The sequence below is a fragment of the Cyprinus carpio genome, chromosome A15 (genome assembly GCF_018340385.1).
Source record: "Cyprinus carpio isolate SPL01 chromosome A15, ASM1834038v1, whole genome shotgun sequence".
NCBI classification, from domain to species: Eukaryota; Metazoa; Chordata; class Actinopteri; order Cypriniformes; family Cyprinidae; genus Cyprinus; species Cyprinus carpio.
In genome coordinates this window covers 1,816,350-1,836,500 of record NC_056586.1, presented here as the reverse complement: position 1 = coordinate 1,836,500, position 20,151 = coordinate 1,816,350, and the positions used below count along the sequence as shown (strand labels likewise).

Genomic DNA, 20,151 nt, shown 5'->3' with positions numbered 1-20,151 from the left:
GTAGTTATACGGCAGTGTTTTAGTGGCATGTAAAATAATAATAATAAAATAAAAACATCTAATATTGCGTGATTACAGCCATAATATTTTGATAATGTGACACTTGAAGACATGAAATATTATTTCCAAGCATTTATACCGTCAATAAAACAGCTTGTGAATAGTTGCATAACATTATTTACCTCAGAAAAAAAATAACAATATTATAACTTAAATTAATGAGTTGGAGCCCACTTCAACCTTCAGAAGTTATTATTGCTGTGTTTAATATTAAATACAATGTGAAAAATGAAAGGTTGGATGTCAGATGTTTTTGCAGAGTACTGAAGGTGGATTTTAACATTAAATTTATTCACGCCATATACTTGTCATGCTGTATTATTAAAACTCTCACAACGAGGGAGTACGAGATCCAGGGGAAACTTTTAATGAACAAAAAAACTCAGGAGTGCACAGGAAGAACTGTACTAAGACAAAACAGCTTAACACTAATACCAGAACCAAGACAGACCCAAAACTGAGAGAATAAATACAGAGACTTAACGAGCAAACACAACTGAACTGAGACAAAGCAAACTAATCAGGAACCATAGAAACAAACAGGCAGGAAACCAAGGAGAACTGAACTAATTAACAGGGAGAAAACGGCTCATGAAACTGACAACAGAAAAGACCCGAAAACTGATAAAAAACAAACTGAAAACAGGACAATACTACTTTGTTTCTCAAATACAACTTTACTCTCAAAATATTGTCTTTATTCTCAAAACATTAGGACTTTAATCTTGTAATTTTGGCTCTATTCTCCAAATACTGTGACTTTATTCTGAAAATATTAACTTTATTCTTAAAATATTACAATTTCAATCTTGTATTGCAAAAATATGATGAATATTCTAGTAATTTTAACTTTATTCTCAAAATATTATAACTTTAATTTCGCAAACTTAGATTTATTTATTTATTTATTTAAAATGCTGTTGTAAATTACAAATGAATGAGAGTCAGTGGACATGTAGCTGCAAAGTCACTTATAGTTAGTAGAATGTCTAAAGTGGAATATGGAAATAAAGCGTAACCCAATTACAGACAGCCACACATCAGAAGAGCAGAGTAACAGAAGCCTGACCTGCAGGTGTGAGCGGACGATGCATTTGCCGTCTGTAAACTCAAAGTTCCTCCTCATGAGGAAGTAGAGCAGCGCGGAGGCTTCGGTCAGTGTGGAGCTGGAGCGATGGTTACAGCACTTCAGGATCTCATAACACAGACTGCCGCACAGATCCGCATTACCCTGGAAAAACGTGGACGGGAACTGAAGAGAAAGAGCGTGAGAGTCAGAGATCTACTGAGTTTAGTTTCAGTGTTGCTGCTTTTTAATCAACCCTCCAAAATTATGATGATTGAATTTAAACTTTGCATGAAAAAGTGTTTGAGCACAATGGATTCAAGCCTAATATGTTTGCCTACACAATGTGGCCACTTTTACATTCTGCACACAGGGTCCCAAATGTAGTTTCTGCCAGACATGCCAATGATAAATCTCAAAGATAATTAAAATATATTATGAATTGTCATTATGAATAAAAAATAATAAAAAAGTTTTATTAGAACAACAATAAATCACTATTTGTCTCCACAAATAAAAAAAAATAAAACACTTTCAAACTGTTAAATTTTGTTCCTCTTATTTTTGGTGGAGCGGCTTAATTCAAGTACTATTTGTCTCCACAAATAAAAAAAAATAAAACACTTTCAATCATCCTAGTTAAACTTCCAGAGTTTCCCCACTGAGGTAAAATTGTTAAAATTGCAAACTTTATGACTGATATGTTCTTTGGTAGGTTTTGGTCTACTAAAGTGTTTTAAATACACCGGATGACACACCACAGGTGAACCCAATAACTACAAATAGAAATATAACTGCAAACAGCAGTTAAGTAATTAAAGCCATTTTAAGATGATTTTAGTCAAAATGGCTGAAAAATTATAAATACAACCACTAGTAATATGATTAAAAGGTTCATCACTTTTGACCAATAGATGGCGCTATTATCAAATTGATGTGGTGTGTTCAGTGTGAGATGACAATGGTGCATTCAAAGTTTGGTGTTAATATGCCAAAGCTTTGCAGAGATACAGCCAACGGACAGGAAGTGGCACAATTGGTATCGATGTTCTCGGCATGATCCAAGGACTCTATTAAGACCAGTTGCATGATAATAGGCAAAAGTTATAAACATTTTTTTGAAATTTCATTATAAGTTTCAACCACAGGGTGCTGCTGCTGCAAAACTAACTACATATCTAAAACACCAGTCTTGTGATTTTTGGGCAAACTGTTCAGAAGTTATAAGCAAAAAAAGGTATTTATCATATCTCCCGACCACTAGGTGGCACTATGCCGAAAATGTGCAGGTAGCCTCAGGTCGTAGTTATTATAAAACACACCAATATTGGTTTGAATATGAAAAATCACAGAAAAAAAACATCATCACCACTATTTTGTGCTCTTCATCAAATTTGTTTGAGCGTTTATCGAGAACGGTTTGACTAATCAACTTTAATTCCACAACTTTTTGCTAGCATGGTCTTTAGATGATCTGAGCCAATTTTGGTGAAAATCAGACAAATCGTCTAGGATGAGTTTGAAAAACTAGGTTTTCCGTATAATTGAAAATCGCAAAAAAAAAATACACACACAAATAAATATTTATACATACATTCAACTTACCTTGATAAATAATCTTCCAAAAAAAACTCACCAAAAAAAAATATCATATCACTACACGAAAATAAAAACAAGACAAGTGCTTGCGCTAAAGAGTTTGAGTTAGAGACTCCAAACTTGCGCCGATTAATGTTGAGCCTGTCCTCTATCTGTGTGCCAAATTTAATAACTTTCCCAATTCTGTGGACTGGCATAGACTCCTGAACAGAACACACCTTCGGCTTAGCTCTTAAAAATCAGAAAAGGGGACGGCTGTTCCATATTAAAGTCTGTTTAAAGCAATATTAAATATGTCTCCTAAGTTTGTCACATCACAGAAAAATGTGTTATTAACCACCCAGCCAAATTTGAGTGCTAAAAAATCCCACCAAGCAAATAACGTATCAAAATTTTGAAAAGATAAGCAGTATTCTCTGCTCTGAAACTCAGTGGGCGTGTCTGCTGTCACGCTGAAACCACTCCCACTGGTGGGAAGAACAAAGGTCTGAACATATATGAAGAGATAGAGTGACACCTTGTGAATGAAGAGGCGCAGGGCGCTGAAGACGTGTCTGAGGGTGTTGGTGGACTGGCTGATCTGGAAGAACAGCAGGTACGTGTCAAACACTTTTTTCATCAGAGAGTTCTGCCCTTCATCGTGCTGCAGCCATTTCTGCAGCAGAAGAGAAGACAGCAGGAGTTAGTCATCTTAGAGGAAACACACCATATGGCAACAGAACCTCCTTACAATCAGAATTAATTGAGGAGTTACAGATTGTGATTACTGCAGTGATTTTTGTCCTATTTTTTCTCAAATTAAACTTAATGTAACATTATCTAGTTTAACATCATAAAAACATTATTCATAAAAACATTATTCATTAAAAACATTACTATATACATAAAATACTAATATCTGAAATACTTTTGTCCTCCCAATCAAAGTCAGTTTTTTCACAATGTACACACACACACACACACACACACACAAACACACACACACACACACACAAAAACACACACAAACACACACAAAAGGAGTTTCTTCTGCTCACACACTACCGTTCAATAGTTTGGGATCAGAACTATACATAATGTTTTTTACAGGAGTTTCTTCTGCTCAATAAGACCAAAAATACATGAAAAAAAAATACAGGAAAAATAAAAATATTAAAAAAAAAAAATTATTTAAAAAAGAATCAAATCTGAATTTTCAGCATCATTACATTAAAATGTTGTGCTGCTTCATATTTTTTGGGAACCTGTAATACTTTTTCAGGATTCTTTGATGAATAAAAAGTTAAATAGAAAAGCATTTATTTAAAATAGAAATCTTTTCTAACAATATACACTACTGTTCAAATGTTTGGGGTCAGTAAATTTTTATTCTTTCTCTTTTTTGAAATAAATTAAAACTTTCATTCAGACAAGGATGTGTTAAATTGATAAGAAGTGATAAAAAATAAAAAAAATTTAAAAAAATAATAAAATCTTTAATAAATTCTTTCCTTTATTAACTTTTTTATTTATCAAAAAATTATGAAAAAAGTATCACAGTTTCCAAAAAAATTAAAAACTGTTGCCAACATTGATAATTCTAATAATAAATCAGCATATTAGAATGATTTCTGAAGATCATGTGATACTTTATACTGGAGTAATGATGATGGAAATTCAGCATTTCATCACAGAAATAAATTATATTTTAAAGGATATTAAAATAGAAACCATTATTTTATATTGTAATAACATTTTGCAAGATTGGTGTTTTTTTATTAAGTTTAATGCTTTGATAATAAATAGACTTAACTCATAGAAATTACAATGTGCAGTATTAATTTTAGAGGTATATATTTATAATATCATTTTGCATTGACAAGCACAGTTACTAAAAATATTATATTAATTTCTTATTTATTTTATGTTTATACACATTTGACTAACACTAAGCTTAAGTTGAGTTAATTTTATTAACAACAGTAATGTGCAAAATCTAGAAAAGGTATATAACGTACTTTTATTAAATTTACCATTATTCTTCTGTAGGTTATATGGAACTGACCAACAACTTCAGTGATTATGAGCACAAAGCACTTTGTTACTTTTCTTACTTCATACACTCACACACACATAAAAAAAGAGCAAAACTCTGACAAAATCTGATTTCTTGATGATTTTATATATAGTAGTGATTTTATAATTTCAAAATACAAAGGAAAAACTATAAATGAATGACTAATAAGCCAATAAGTGCTCCTCTGCTGCCATCTACAGGTTATAATGGTGATTAGATTTTTTTTGTTTGTTCACCACAGTATATTTTGGTCATACCATTAAAAATAACATTGAAATTGGATCATTTTGGAGCTTTAAAGTGCTGGAAATATGTCTCCTCTCGAAAGGTCGTTCAAATCTCAAAACAATCAACACTATGTTTATAGTTAGAGTTTATGATTGGCAGAATTTTGGAATGTTTTTCATCAGATCTCACAGCAATCAAACACGTCTCACTGGATCAAGCGTACACTGGGATATATTTCCACATCATAAATCTGTATCTATATTACCTTGTGATGATGAACAAACAGGTCCAGAACATCCAACACGGTCAGAGAGACTTCAGTAGAAAGATTGGCTTCAATATCTGTAGGGCTGACGCTTTCTCCTTCAGACGCATTTCCATCTAACACACACACACACACACACACACACACACACACACACACTACAGTTATGATACTCATACTTTGACTCAGTCCAGTGATTGTAATTTTGCCGTATGCTTGTAAAGCACACAGCGCAGATGGCTGTGGTGAGTGTGTTACCCGTTGTCTCCATCATGTGCAGTAGTTTGGGGTTGGTGAGGGCGTTCTTCCCCCTGATGATGGGCATGGTCTGTGAGCGGGTGTGTCTGTGCCCGTCCTGAGCAGAGAGCATCCTGGGAACAGCAGCAGTTTCATCGGTTAGCAATAACAATCCAGAGATGTTGTGACAATAACAGAGAAACCTATTCAATTCCCCCCATTTTCTCCCTCTTATATCTGCACTTTCTTGGCTGGTAGTTTAATGCTTTACAGACTGTCCACAGTATGTTGGCTCTTAGTAAACTGTGAATGCTTGTGCACTACGTTTTAAGAAACACTAAATAGCCTTTTATTTTCTTTGTAACAACAGAGACATATAACAGGGTTTCTGCAGGTTTTATAAAGGTAAATTTAAGACTTTTTAAGATACTATATTTACTTGAGAGGCAAAATAGTATTTAAAAAGTTTTTTTAATGAGTTTGTGATTAAAACAAGAATAAATATCTACCAATGGGCTCAGAAAAATCGACTTCATTAGAACAGGTTTTAATACATTTGTTCTTGCTTTATGCATAAACTTAAATTTGTTAGATTTTTCAGAAAACAAGACTTCATATCTTCAGTTTGAATCTCAAGTAAAAATATCCTTGTTTAAAGATGTTAAGATATTTATATTGGAAAACAAGACAAAAATACCGAAGAACACTTTTTTTGTTGTTTTTTGCAGTGCATTAACATTTTAATACTTTATGACTTTATGAATTTAAGACCTTTTAAGGCCTTAATTTGTGAAAGAGTGAAATAACACTTTAAAAGACCTTTTGAAGAGCTGCAGAAAGCCTGTAGGTGAATGAGACGGGCTGAATGGATACAGACATAAATGGATGTAACATGATGAACTATGATTTTTCCACAGGACACACCCACTTTACACAAAGTGTCTTTAAGTACAATGTAGTAATATTTAATGAATCACTTGATACAATGCACTCACTGTGTACATACACATTTTTACATTTTAAAATACCTGCATGCAATTAATTTCTGTAGTTATTACACTATTATTACAATGATGACTCTACTTCTACCCTTTAATCCACATTTAAACCTAACTAGACCACTAAACCTGTCCCTAACCTCGATAGCAGCAGAAGTGTTCTGCAATACAGCATGAACACAACAACTACACTGTACCAGACGATTAATGTGTTACACAGTAGTTAAAGACACCTGATATAAACCGGGACAAATGCTTTGTGCGTGTGTTAGTGTGTTTTAGAACGTTATACACAGGGTTAAAAATCACTTAGCTAAGAAATGCATTTATTGCAATAATTAATTCTATGCACTGCACATTTTGTGTTACACTCTTAGAAATAAAGCTTCCAAAAAGAGTTTTTCGCAGACACAGAAGAACCATTTTGGATTCATGTGAACATTTTAATACCATTTTCCAGTATAAAGATGCTTTTGTGCAATGCATAGTTTCCACTGATGTTAATTGTTCTTCATGGAACCACAGAAGCTTTATTGTTAGGAGTGCAAGTCATTTTCGGGAGCTCTGTGTAGACCTGTTAGGTGTTTACCATTGGGGTAGGAGCCCTGAAGACTGTCCGGACACGTTAGACCCCTTCAGGGTGCCATTGTTCTGTGTGGCCTGAGCCAGCTTAACAGCGGCCGCTAGCTTCCTGCGCACACAACGAGCCAATTAGAGTAGGGTTAACGCCAACCTTCATCCTCACAGCCATTACAGACAGGAAAACGAAAGCCAAGCTTCTAGGGGAGTGTTTCAGAGCAGGACAAGTATCGTGATATTAATGGTGGTGGTGTCGTCGTCTTTAGAGATTGTTATGTATGGAAGCCAGACAGAGGAAAACATGAAAGTGGGAACAGAGAGCGTGATGAGGGAAAGATGTAAGATTAAACAAAGACAACACGGTGTGGGAATAAAACAGGCATTCATTTATGACTCTACAGGCTGCTAGTTAGTCATATGCTACAGCAGTCATTATATAATACTACTAGCACTCTACAGTACTCCAGATTTAGTTTCAAGTCGTGATTTCAGTAAACAAGGCTTTGTTACATCATAACTGTTGTCGAAATGTTTAGCCCTAATTTAACCAGTGGTTTTTAGCTGATCTCAGATCAGTTGTATAAATTTGTAGACGCTTTTGATTATATTGATATTGATGATATTGTCTCTTATTAGCCAAGCCCTCCATAAAACAAACAAAACAAGCCCTGCAACTTAAAGTACAGTAGCACATATCATACAGAAACTTCATTTTTAATGGTATTTGATGATTTGTTAATTGCATTTCACAGACTTCACTTTCAATAAAGCATTTGCAATTGCAGTTTTTATGCATGTTTTTGTTGCATTTACACCTTCTGACCAGCAGGCGTCACAGGCATGTGGCGTTTTGAGCGCTTCGAAACAGGGAATCATTCTGCAAAGCCATTGGTTCAACTGATTTAAAGTTTCGAAACAGTTTGTTTCTCCCATCAGTACTGTGAATCAAGCAAGTTAAATCCATTTTGGATTACAGTCACATTACAGGATTGAATGGGAAGACATCCCACACTGCATTTCTATATTTCTGCAGTATTTCTTGACATTAGCCTTCAGAATAATTCAATGAAAATGTGGGCATGTTTGTGTATTCTCTGACATTCCTTCTCTCGCTCCCGCTTTCGAGCACATATATACAATTAGGGACAGAAAGAAGAGCAGAGAAAAGAAATGACGACCCTTACATTCATCCAGATGTACTGGAGCACGCATAAAACACGGCTAACTGAGGGGAGATCTTACCTGGCAATGTGACGCTTTCCAAGGAACCGGAAGTGTTGGAGACATAGTCTGATCAAAAGAGAAATACGCAAAATACTGAAAATACACAAGGACTTGATTCCTTTTCTTTCTCTTTTATTCCTCCATTTATTGGTCTTAATGAAAAGAGTGACTCACTCCAGGATATTGAAGAAATCGCTGATCTCCTGGTGAATGGCTCGATGCCAGTATGAAACCAGCACCTCTGCAACACCGAGAGCAACAGTATATCACATGTTACAGGCCATTGCAGATGCTATGAGATCTGAATATGTGTAATAAACATCTTCTTTCAGGGTTCAGTGATTTAAAGTCTCACCATCTGAAATGGTCTTCATGATGTGCAGGAAACATATGAGCAGACTTCTGGTCTCCGCTTGATCCAGTTTGTCAAAGCGTGCACCAAACCCAATGAGAGACTGCGGCCTGGCAAACTGAGTACAGTCATCACAATTATTCTCTTGATATATGAGAAAAAAACATGCATTTTGTCTGTTATCTTTTGTTCTGAGTTTCTGTTTTTGGTCATGTGTTATCACGTTGGCTCGATCTGTCTGTCAGTCAGTCACAAATTCATGTACTTGCCTTCTCACATCCATCCGTCTTCTCACTGTTGCTGGGGTTCGACTCGATGCTGATGAGAGAGCCTCTGGAGTCTGCATTGTTAGCTGTTGATACGGCCAATGACGAAAAGGCTGGGGAACAAAGCAAAGCAGTATAAAAGCAGCTGTTGTGATTATATTCCAAATATTCTGAAAGCAGGATAGATTTGTGTGAGGAATAGACTATGAATAGCAGTCTATGAAACACATCCACACACCAACACCTCTGTACCTGTAATGGAGTTGAGCACTTCCTTGGAGAAGGACGCGTCCATCGAGCTCCCATGGCGTAAAACATGGGTCACCTGACCTGCTAAACCTACTCCAACGCTGAGATCATCTCTGGAACCCTGTGGAGGAAATCGTATTACTTACTGTATGGAATGGGAGAGAATTTAAAAATAATGGGGAAGTGTCTCAACTTGGGTTGAGAAAGTACAGATACATTTTGAATTTTGGATTTGGATTTTCTGTGCATTTATTCATTTTTGCCCCAAAGTAGCTTTAAGGAACAAAGTTTATAAAGTATCCGGCTTGATCACAGTTTGAAACAGATTCCTGCTCCTTTCCTCACTTCACTGTTATCCAGCTCAGCCAATGGACCACTCACCCCACAACACAGAATGTAGGCCAACTCAAATAGTCTATGAGACCCAGTTGTCCTAGTTTGGCTTGGACTCTTTCTGGAGGTTTTGCGTGGAATTTCATTGGTTTAATGAGGTAACTGATGATGATCCCTGATGGTTAAGGTCCCTTTGACTTCCAAAGAATGCCTTCAGCACCTGCCCATTGGCTCTCTGACAGTGACCTGTCGGTCTGCTGGTTAATGTAATGGACTTTAGAGTGTCTCTGCATGTCTTCTACCAGGCCAGGCCATGTGCCATGCTAGACTACACCTTCATCCAAAGAAGTTCAGTAAACAATGTTCCTTGGCCATGTGACTGGAACAGATGGCGTGGCAACTGACCCTGAGATGAATGCAACAATGAAGAGTTGACTGGTGCCTTGTACCGTTTTCGAAGTACACAGCTTCTGGGTTTGACCGCAAATTACATGCATTTTATATGAGACTCTGCTTCAGTCACTAGTGATCTTCATTACACTGGCACTCCCTGACTGTCCAATGACTGCAAACAATGTTTGGGTCTTTTTATGTAGGTAGACTACTGGGCTCCAGTGCCGCTCTTACACCTTTAGTAGTTAAGAAGGAAGCTGGGATGAAATTTAAAAATATATTATTCAAAGTAAGTGGGTATATGGGGTGGCCTGGATTAGCGTGAGACTCCCTGTCTGAAATTTAGCTCCAGTTTGCTTTGCATTCAGTGTGGAAGGGCCTTTACATTGCTCTCAGGAATACTTGAACTGAACAATTGCGGAATTGTGCAGTCAAATATGTTTACAATCTAAATGAAAATTAATAATAAATAATACTCAAGTATAGTAATGAAATTCTTTACATGAAACTTCAGATCCTGTTCAACTGATATGAGTTCTTGACAAAAATATAAGAGCAATGCTGTTTCGCTTCGTCTGATAAACGAAGATCCTGAGCATGATTACCTGGTCACTGGCCGTCAGGCAGATTGGAAACAGATCTCTGAGGAAGAAGCGAGGCATGTTGTCAAGGATCAGACCATAAAGAGGCAGGTACAAAGAGGCTATCCGTGCCTGTTTCTCCTACACACACACACACACACACACACACACAAACTAAAATCAGTTTACAATTCACAGACATAAATGGTGCACAACAAGTATATATTTAGTTTAATTGCTATCATTGTCAAAATTCACCTTTGTGGCATAACGGGAGTCCAGTGAATGTTTAGCCATGAGGTTCTTCAGGCAGGCCAGGGCGAGGTGTCTCAGGTCTTGCTCGTCTTGCAGAGCTAGCCCCAGCTCTCTCAACAGCAGGCCTGTGAGAAAATGTTTCCTGCAGAACTCTTCTGTCAAACTATACTCTGGAAAGTCCACTGAGAGGGAAGAGAGAGAAAGAAACCACATAACTGCTGATGACTGTCACCTTCTTGATACTCAACAAGTTGGTGTAAGATAAATGAGTATTTTGGGGAACTTCTGCTTTTATTTCTTTAAATTTTAAAGCATATCTAACCAACTTTCTTCCTGCTTTAAAACTCAGGGTTGGTGCAAACCAACAGATGGGCGAGACTAGTCGACTAAACCAAACAGCAGCTACTAGTCAGCATTGGAAATATTAGTCAACTAGGCGAAATGTTGTAATTTTAATGTTACATTTTAAAAATAATACTCATTTTTGCAAATTTGAACCATTTGATGGTAAATAAGATCAATTCAGATAATAAGATATCTAGGATTATTTGATTATTTGATTCATAGTTCAAGTATTTCAAATGGATCGCATATAAACACAACTTTTTTGACTGTATTCTGAGGGTTTCTTATTTTTAGAGTAGTGGACTAGTCATTTACAAAATTTCCATTTAAATGGCAGTGAAATTAGTCATAGCACACATCCCTAGTCCAAACTAATTTTAAAGTGACCCTGCTGGCCTTGTGGTACAGGGTCCAGGTGGTGTGGAGAAAGCTTCATGCAAAAGCAACCAAAATTTTAGCAACCAGTACCATTCTAGAAATGCACTATTCAAAGTGTGACAATGCATTTATTTTGTGAGTGAACACGTTCAATAATAGCGGGTTTACTGATATAAATAATTTGACTTGTCATCTCATCATGACAGTACAGTGGCTACTGATATGACTGGACTACGACTGTACTACAAAGAAATATTTCACCCAAAATAGAAACTGCAGAATGTTTCTCTTCATACAAAGAAAGCCAATTGGGTTTAAATGTTAAACTGCAGAGAGGATATAAAGTTAGTCTAAAATTAATCCATAGCATTTACTTAAATTGGCATTAACGCATATGCTATCCACTAAGCCACAGCTTTGAGGAACTGGTCAAACTTTTACAAACAAGTAAAAAAACTTCAATAAAAAAAACACTTAATAGATACCCCTGAGCACTTTGGGTTTCTGGTGATGCCTTGTCTTACAGAGAGAGAAATGAGACAGAGAGAATATCAGTGGTGGATGCTAATTAGGACGTGAGCATGAAGATTTGCGCATGAGGACACACAGAGGTGGCGGTGGTGCTCTCTGACCTGTGATTCGTGCAGACGGGATTGTAAGACTCAGAGGGACATAGTGCTCATAGTTACACACTTCCCTTATGAACTCAAACTTCAGCTCACACAGCGTCTGGAAAAATAATTTGCACCCAAAACACGTTGTGCACACACAAAGCGGTTCTTTAGTGAACATCTTTGCAACAGAGAGCTTCATGAACAGAGACGGCCAATGGATTAAACAGCCAGACAACAACACACAGAAATGATACATAAATAGACGTCAGTCAATACATAGCAAAAGTTCTTCATAACTAGGATCTTTTAATGTGTGTGTCCTTGTTTTAACGCTGAAGCCGTAATCACACTAGACTTGGAGCAAGCAAAATATCTTCTTACACTGGAACAAACAGCTCAAACTAGGATTTTTGTTGTCATAAAACTGTAGCTTTAAAGAGATCGTTCACCCAAACATGAAAATTTGACACGTGAGATGTAGGTGACTGTGTTTCTTCAGCAGAACAGTAATGAAGACTTTTAGCTGAAACCGTGCTCCTTAGTGATCCATAAAATGCAAGTCAGTGCATACCAGTTTTTTAGAATAACAAAAGCTTATCAGGCAATGCAAAATTAATAGCCGAGTCTCCTGACGATGTACTGAGGTCTTATGAAGAGAAACGATCAGTCTGTGCAAGAAACTATTATTTACAACCCGGGACCTCAGGCAAACAGTCCAGAGTGATGTCCAGTTTGTGAATGAATCATTCTTTGAATAGATTCTTTTTAGTGAACTGGATGAACCAGTTCACCAAATCGGACTGAATCATCTGAAACAGTTACTCAATCAAAACTGATTTTAAGACTCCTGACAGTCACTCCGACTAGAAATGGCCAAAATACCAGCGTATCTGATCCTGTGATGAATGAACTCATTCAGCGCTCCAGTTCCTCCAACAGTCACTGAACACTGAACACTGACAGCTCGACTCTGACCGAAGGGCCGCTGATGTGTGCATTCGTGAACCAAGCACTTGAGTGAAGGGGAAAAATTAATGTTTTTCTGGTTTCTGATTGATCATGTAAAAAGGTGAGTTGATTAAGACAAGTTTGGACATGTAAAACATCCACATTTCACATCATTATAGGTGCTTTATTACTATAATTACATGATTACATAAACAAACTGGTGAATCAGTTATTTGAACCAATTCATTCAAACAAACCTGTCCGAAAGAGTCAGTTCATGGAAAAGAATCGGCTGTGGATTACAGGTAATAATGCGGTGAATAATGTTCAGTTTTGCTTCATAAGACCTCAATATTTATCATTAGGAGCCACGGGTATTCATTTTGTGTTGCCTGTACAGTATATAGATTTTTTGACTCTCAAAGTGACGGCAGCTGTTGCTTCGCATTTTATGAATCACCAAGGACCGTGGTTTCAGCTAAAAATCTTCTTTACTGTCCTGCTGAAGAAAAAGAGTCAACTACATCTTTCATTTTTGTGTGGACTGTTTGTGTTGTTTGTATCGAGCCAAGAGTTCAATGTTCAGATCCTCTACTGTCCTCTTGACATACAAGTTCACTGGTCAGTGTTCACCAAACTTTCACACACAACTAGATGCAAAACCTCTTCATGAGTTTATGTTTCTGATCTTCTGTCAAAGCACAAAGACTAGTGTTACTACAGAAAAGTGAGCACGGTCAGGTACCTTATTGTCACTGGCTGTGATCATGTTCACGTAGTTGCTGATCAGTTTGAAGGTGAAACCTCTGTCCATGAATGTGAAGCACCGCTGAGGACGGGAAATACATATATTTCAATACAAACTGATTGCAGCAACAAGTTATTATGAATAGAGACACTGTCTACACTCAAAAAAATGTACTTTCACTTTTGCCAATTTTACTCAATCCGTTCATGTTGTGATTACTTAAAAAAATAAATTTAACAATCTGAACTTAATTTAATCTAGTTCATTCAACAAAAAAGTGTGTATTGTCAGCTTTACTTAAAAAATATTTGTTCAGCCAACATAACATTGTCAAGTACACCCGGCTGCAGCCTGCAGATCGAGGCGGGGCTGCACCTGGGGCGGGGTTGCACGTGCAGCCCCACCCCTTACCTACTCTGATTGGTTTGATCGTCTTTCGTAGACATACATGATAGGAAATGTGTGCGTAGTTGGTGTAGGACGGAGAATGCTGTTTAAAAAAGCTAAAAACGCTGTACAGTTTTATAAAGCCTTCATTATAATGCACAGAAGAAGAAGAAAAACATTAGCCTGTAACTCGCCATGTCCCTGAAATGATTGTTTTGTTAAATTAAGCTGATCTTTAGGCTAACATATTAATATAGTAAATTAATTGGGTTGATTATCCACAGTAAGACGATCAGGTCTTCAGATAGAAGAATGAATTATGAATTAAATAATTTTAGAAAATTTGATTATTTCATATCATCAGAGTATGAGAAAGGAAATGAAAAGGGGTGTGTCATTACGGTTTTAACACTGTAAAACCCCGACAAGTAACTTAACTCAAACCGTTTGAGTAAACAGATATCCTTAAAAACCTGACAAGTTAGGTTTACTCAAAACCGTTTGAGTAAACAGATTGCCTTAAACCATTTAAGTTTTAAAACTAATAGTTGTGAGTACTCTGAACTTAATTCAGTTGAGTTCAATGAAAGAAGATATACATTGCAATTAAGTAATTAAGTGATTAATTAAGTGATAATTGTGAATTAGTGATGAACAGCTGCTGTTAACAAACAGAATTGCTGAAGAAAAGAGAAACACAAGAACTACAACTGACTTCAGACACAGCCTTAGATAAAATAAACTGAAATAAAATACATTAAATCTCTCAAGATCTGATTAAACAACCCTACAAACAGCATCACCAGCTCCACTTATTAATAACCAGACTGACTTTATTTCTGTCAGACGTCTACAGAAGATCTGATTGAGAATTAACTAAGGTTTAGATGTTGATTTATTGTTTCATTTAAAGTAAACCATGTTAGAGATCAGTGTTTGCTTTAGTTGGGCTCTTGACCCTTGACTTCTGTCTTAGTTTTTTCTCTGGTTGTTGTAACCATATGTTTTTGAAACATATTTGTTGTAACTTGAAAGCCCAGAAGAAATATCATTAGGTGTTTATATTCACTCACACACACACTTAGAGCTGCTTTTGTCCAAAGCAACTTACAGTGCCTTCAGGCTAACATTTTTTACCTAACCTGTAACCTAGGTGTTGGTTGTTATACTGTGTATTGGTGATGATAATCATGAATTATTGAACTGTTTGGAGTCTTATCTCTGATGAAATAGGTGTTGTGTAATTAGTTGGACTGATTACAGTAAAAGTGATTCTAAGAGACAGCGGTTCTGTGATAATCAGTTAAATATAAAGAACTTTCCCCAAACAGTTTTGTCTTCTATGGTGTCACTTAGTCACACACAGACATCAATAATCAGCATATGAACCTCAACAATGGTGACCAATAAAAAAAAAAAAAAAAAATGCAGCACACCATGCTGGGAGCCATGGATGAGTTTTGTACTACAATAGTACCCAGCATGCATTGCAGCATGGTTTTTTTTTTTTTTTTTTCGTCACCACCATGTTGAGGTTCATATTCTGATTATTGATGCCTGTGTGTGACTGATTGCTGCCATAGAAAAAAGATGTATGTGCACAAACTGTTAGGAAAATTCTTTATATTTACTAATTATAACAGAACCACTGGCTCTTAGAATGGTTTTCATTGTAATCAACTGAACTAGTTATACAACAAAATTTAGTCAGATTTTGGACTCTGAACAGCTCCATAATTGATGATTATCATCACCAATATGCTGTAAAACAACCAATACCTGATCATATTTTCTCTGGGATTTTGCGTTATAACAAACATGTTTCAAAAACACGTGGTTACACCAGCCAGAGAAAAAAATAAACTAAGACAGAAGTCAAGGGTCAAGAGCCCAACTAAAGCAAACACTGATCTCTAACATGGTTACTTCAAATGAAACAATAAATCAACATCTAAACCTTAGTTAATTCTCAAAAAGATCTTCTGTAGACGTCTGACAGAAATAAAGTCAGTCTGGTTATTAATAAGTGGAGCTGGTGATGCTGTTTGTGGGGTTGTTTAATCAGATCTTGAGATATTTAATGTATTTTATTTCAGTTTATTTCATCTAAGGCTGTGTCTGAAGTCAGTTGGAAGTGAAGTTCTTGTGTTTCTCTTTTCTTCAGTAATTCTGTTTGTTAACAGCAGCTGTTCATCACTAATTCACAATTATCACTTAATTAATCACTTAATTACTTAATTGCAATGTATAGCTTCTTTTTCTGAACTCAACTGAATTTAGTTCAGAGTACTCATAACTATTAGTTTTAAAACTTAAATGGTTTAAGGCAATCGGTTTCCTCAAACGGTTTGAGTTAAGTTACTTGTCGGGTTTTACAGTGTTAAAAAAACCGTAATGACACACCCTTTTCATTTCCTTTCTCATACTCTGATGATATGAAATAATCAAATTTTCTAAAATTATTTAATTCATAATTCATTCTTCTATCTGAAGACCTGATCGTCTTACTGTGGATAATCAACCCAATTAATTTACTATATTAATATGTTAGCCTAAAGATCAGTTTAATTTAACAAAACCAATCATTTCAGGGACATGGCGAGTTACAGGCTAATGTTTTTTTTACTTCTTCTGTGCATTATCATGAAGGCTTTATAAAACTGTACAGCGTTTTTAGCTTTTTAAAACAGCATTCTCCGTCCTACACCAACTACGCACACATTTTCCTATCATGTATGTCTACGAAAGACGATCAAACCAATCAGAGTAGGTAAGGGGTGGGGCTGCACGTGCAACCCCGCCCCCAGGTGCAGCCCCGCCTCGATCTGCAGGCTGCAGCCGGGTGTACTTGACAATGTTATGTTGGCTGAACAAATATTTTTTAAGTAAAGCTGACAATACACACTTTCTTGTTGAATGAACTAGATTAAAAATAAGTTTCAGATTGTTAAATTAATAAAATTAACAAAATTGAAAACACAAACTTATTGAGTGTATTTGCTTATAATAAATATAAATAATTTTAAGAATATCCAGATCCATAGGCTGTTTAATTCCAAATCCATCTACTGTATAAAATAAAAGAACCTATTCATGTAGTTTAAAATGATCCTGCATCTAATTTAATGATTTACTTCATTTGAATCTTTGTTGTGCGCACGTTTAAAAGGGAAGTTCTCTTAATGATTGCTCCTGACCTTCACAAAGGCTGCTATGGCCATATTAGCGCTGCGTGTCTCCTCTGCCATCTCTTTACTCTTCCAGTAGATGTGATCGGACATCGTCATGATCAGGGTCTCCAGTCGACTCTGGAAAGTGGCAGGAAATCGCTGCTGCGGTCGAGGAAGCTGAGCAGACACGTTATTTATACATTACTCATTAAACACAAGTTCAGCAGGAGCTGCAAGCACTCAGCAAGCTTATTGAAACATCTCTTATTTATTCAGATTTGTTGGTGTTACGGCGAAAATGTTAAAGGTAGACCACAGCTGCATAAAATTTTACTTGTCAAATATTACAAGTGTAATTTTACATTTATGTCAAAAGTTTAAGTAAAATCAAACCAAGAGTTCTATTAACTCAGTATTAACTACAACTTTTGACTCAATAAACTACTAATTTGCTGCTTATTAATAGTTAATAAGGTATTTGTTAAGTTTAGGTATTGTTTAATTAAGGGATAATAAACAGCCAATATGCATGATAATAAGCAACTACACAGCAAAAAATCCAGAGTGAAATCAACTCTGCTGGGAGTACATGTGAGACCACACTCAAGAGTGTGAAAGTGTTAAAATAGGAGTGTTAAATTAACACTGAAGCAGAGTTAAAGTTAACGAGATAATTAAGTGATTAATTGAGTGATGATTTATTGACGAAACCTGATGTTAACAAGCAGAATCAACAAAGACAAAAATCTAAAAATTTTATGTCACCATTATAGTGGTCAGTGTTTGCTTTAGTTGGGCTCTTGACCCTTACGTTTTTAAAATAAGATTTAGTTTGGCTGTTATAACTCAGTTGTAATAGAGAGACAAGCAAAAATAAAAACATGATTATGTGATATTAGTTATATTTTTACATAATAATTATTTGACCTGAATCACCGAACTTATTTAAAGCCTAAAACATAAAGGACATTACTAAGACAGTTCAGGTAATAATTTATTCATGCCACAGTGCATCATGGGAGCCATGGACGAATTTTAATAGGTGGCACCCAGAATGCACTGCAACACAAGTCTCCTGCAACATGCTTTTTTGATTGTCACCGTCGTTGAGGTTCACAGGTTGATTCTTGATGTTTGCAGGTCTAAATGAAAGACTCTTTTGAAAGATTTTTGAACAAACAACTTTTAAGAAATTCCACAGATTGTATTTAGAATGCTGGTAATCCTATGCTGAAGAATCATTCGGCAGCAATAATCAACAATGAAAGTTTAACTCAGTGACTCAGGAAAACCAATATTTTTTGTTTGCCCGTCTGTTTTTATAACTCCATTACAACAGCCAAGCAAAATCTGACTTTAAAATATTAAGGGGTCAAGAGCCCAACTAAAGCAAACACTGACCACTATAATGGTGACATTAAAATAGTGATTTTCGTCTTTGTTGATTCTGCTCGTTAACATCAGGTTTCATCAATAATGGTCAATCATCACTCAGTTAATCACTTAATTATCTCATTAACTTTAACTCTGATTCAGTGTTAATTTAACACTCATATTTTAACCACTTTCACACTCTTGAGTGTGGTCTCACATGTACTCCCAGCAGAGTTAATTTCACTCTGGATTTTTTGCTGTGTAGTTAATAGTGAGAATTGGTCTTCAAACTATAGCATCACACTGATTATAAGTCATTATTTTAGGTTTACTGGCTGCTATTAAAATATAATAGGAGTAGATGATTTAAGCCTGAGTTGGCTCAGAAATTACCTTGAGTTTATTTGAGTCCAGCAGATGCTGCGCCATCGACTTCACTATGATCTCGAGAAAGAACCACGAGAACTGCAGGGAACCACACAGATATCAGTCGACGGGCTTTAAAACGGTCCGTCGCTTCTGTAAGAGAGCGATGCTCATGTGAGCTCACCTTGAGGATATTGCGTATGACCGACGGGTCGTTGCTCTTCAGGTCAGAGGTCATGCCCTTGGCCAACTCTTCGTGAACGGTTCTGAAGCCACACGGCTTCAGTCTTAAAGACAAACTGGTTAAACAAAAGAGAAACACAAATGTGTCCCATGTTCTCATTCGCACCAGCAACTTTATTTTCCCTGCTAGATTTTTGTCAACTTTTTCTTTAATCATATGTTTGGTTATATGAAATAAACAAAAATATGTCTCCTTGTAAATCTTGTTTATGTAGGGAATCATGTACAGTGAAGAAGCTCTTTACTATGCATCACTTCAGGGAACAATGGCCTCGGTGTCAGCAGTAACTGAGACGATATACTGCGCACATAAGCTTGAGCCACATACTGTACCTTAATGTAAGAGTGCAAACAGTGGCCCAGCTTCTCCTCATGGCACTTAGCTAAGATGTGGACCAGGACCCTGATGAAACAGAGGATGAAATGAGAATCATATCTGAAAGCGGTGTTGGTTGACTGCGTTCAGAAGAGCGAGTGATGGGTTTGTACCTGGTGGTGCTGGCGGTCACTTCATCAGTGTCGTTTTGGGTGAGCACTTTGAAGAGCTGGTTGAAGATAATAGGAAGGAAGCGAATTATGACATGAATCTTCTCCATGCTCAGAAGGCCCTGAAAGGGAAAAAAACAAAAACAAACATTGAGTTGAAATAAAATGGACTGTTACATTGTTACATTTTCACAGACATATAGGATGAATACTAGTTACTAATTACGTACATTCGAACATTTTGACATTTGTATTGTGATATCACTTCAAAAAATTTAACTCTTTCCCTGCCATTGACAGGTTATTACAGCTTTTCATGTTTTCACTGTTATACACTTGGGGGCGCTATTA

General features: G+C 36.3%; 1 pseudogene; it reads right to left on the bottom strand.

The window, feature by feature from the left end:
• The window catches only part of LOC109102697, a 152,323-nt pseudogene that overhangs the window by 14,357 nt on the left and 117,815 nt on the right, over positions 1 to 20,151 (bottom strand).